This window comes from Triturus cristatus, chromosome 2_2, assembly GCF_964204655.1.
Source record: "Triturus cristatus chromosome 2_2, aTriCri1.1, whole genome shotgun sequence".
Lineage (NCBI taxonomy): Eukaryota > Metazoa > Chordata > Amphibia > Caudata > Salamandridae > Triturus > Triturus cristatus.
This window is the reverse complement of record NC_140582.1, coordinates 1,244,242,293-1,244,244,744: the sequence shown is the minus strand read 5'-3', so window position 1 is coordinate 1,244,244,744 and position 2,452 is coordinate 1,244,242,293.

Genomic DNA, 2,452 nt, shown 5'->3' with positions numbered 1-2,452 from the left:
CATTTGTCCTGGTAACAGACATCCTGTGCTATGTGCGAGCCCATAACTTTAAGATGGCTTTGAATTACAGTGGGCCCTGTATCCAGCGTCTAACATTGGTGAAATATTCGCAGGTAAAACAGATTTTCGCGCTGCTTGTCCTCTCCCTATCCTCGAAGCGCCAGCCCGTTCCCTCTCTGATAGACAATAGAGGGCGCTTTGAAAGGCTGTGCGTCATCACTGCAAGGCGCGCTACATTTTGTGTGAAATGGCCGGACACACCGGCGAGTGACCCATAAAAACGGAAATACATTTCTTTGAAATCATTCTCGGTAACAGACCTTCCTCCAGTTATTTGGGTTGCGTGTCATTATTTTTTCCTCTGAAGTAAAGATATGGCATAAGAGCATGATACAGAAACATTATTCGTCACCTTTGCTTCACCTCCTCACACGCTGTTTTTGCTTAACCGACCATTTCTTTATTAGCTCCTAATGGCGAGGTCTGTGGGGTTACAACACCAGAGAAGCCTGCGAGACAGCCCTACTCTTTAATCACTGAGATGGCTCAGATGACCGGCTATTTGAGTGCACTGAGGAACAAATAGTCGATTACACCATAGTGAACGTATATTACTATGCAGAAAATAGTAAATAAACGCATTGATAGAATAGTGGGGTATGGCCTCTCCTTCGATGTGTCTGTAAAACTCACCTTTTGTCCTGAGTTTTTGTCCTGAATTTTGACCCTTTGTCCTGAAGTCTTGTCCTGAATTTGGACCCTTTGTCCTGAATTTTTTACACCCATGTCCAGAATTTGCCTCCATGTCAGTTGGTCACCCTACTGGTGAGGTGACAGGAGACCATAAACAGAAGCAGCTTGCCATGGGCTCTGGAGGGAGGAGGCCCAGCCAATGCTGTCACTGCAGAGAGGCCCATTATCATTCTATATGTGGTAATGAGGCCGACATACAGCATGATGATGGGCCGATAGCAGCCTGTGCCAGGTGGGGGAGGGGCGGCTGCAGGGCACTGATCACAGCAGGAGCGCGAGCTACCCCCGCAGTGAGAGTTACAGGACTCTCAGACTGCTTGAAGTGGACAGCGCCCCAATGTCCAGATGATAATGGGCCGATAGCAGCCTGTGCCAGGTGGGGGAGGGGCGGCTGCAGGCCACTGATCATAGCAGGAGGGTGGCTGCCCCTGCAGTGAGAGTTACAGGACTCTTAGACTGCTTGAAGTGGACAAAGCCCCAATGTCCAGATGATAATGGGCCGATAGCAGCCTGTGCCAGGTGGGGGAGGGGCGGCTGCAGGCCACTGATCACAGCAGGAGGGTGGCTGCCCCTGAAGTGAGAGTTACAGGACTCTCAGACTGCTTGAAGTGGACTGCGCCCCAATAGCAGCCTGTGGGTGGAGGCTGCTCATGTTTGACACCCATAGTAAACGTGATCACTGCACCCCCTCTACCCGCTCCATCCCACACGGTGCTCATGTTTGACACCCATAGTAAACGTGATCGCTGCACCTCCTCTACCTCTCACCGCTCCATCCCACACAGTGCTCATGTTTGACACCCATAGTAAACGTGATCGCTGCACCTCCTCTACCTCTCACCGCTCCATCCCACACGGTGCTCATGTTTGCCACCCATAGAAAACGTGATCGCTGCACCTCCTCTGCTCTCATCGCTCCATCCCACACGGTGCTCATGTTTGACACCCACAGTAAACGTGATCACTGCACCTCCTCTACCTCTCACTGCTCCATCCCGCACGGCGCTCATGTTTGACGCCCATAGTAAACGTGATCGCTGCACCTCCTCTGCCTCCCACCGCTCCATCCCGCACAGTGCTCGTGTTTGACACCCATAGTAAACGTGATCACTGCACCTCCTCTACCTCTCACCGCTCCATCCCACACAACGCTCATGTTTGACACCCATAGTAAACGTGATCACTGCACCCCCTCTACCCGCTCCATCCCACACGGTGCTCATGTTTGACACCCATAGTAAACGTGATCGCTGCACCTTCTCTATCTCTCACCGCTCCATCCCACACGGCGCTCGTGTTTGACACCCATAGTAAACGTGATCACTGCACCTCCTCTACCTCTCACCGCTCCATCCCACACGGTGCTCATGTTTGACACTCATAGTAAACGGGATCGCTGCACCTCCTCTACCTCTCACCGCTCCATCCCACACAGCACTCGTGTTTGACACCCATAGTAAACGTGATTACTGCACCTCCTCTACCTCTCACCGCTCCATCCCACACAGCACTCGTGTTTGACACCCATAGTAAACGTGATCACTGCACCTCCTCTACCTCTCACCACTCCATCCCGCACGGTGCTCGTGTTTGACACCCATAGTAAACGTGATCACTGCACCTCCTCTACCTCTCACCGCTCCATCCCACACAATGCTCATGTTTGACACCCATAGTAAACGGGATCACTGCACCCCCT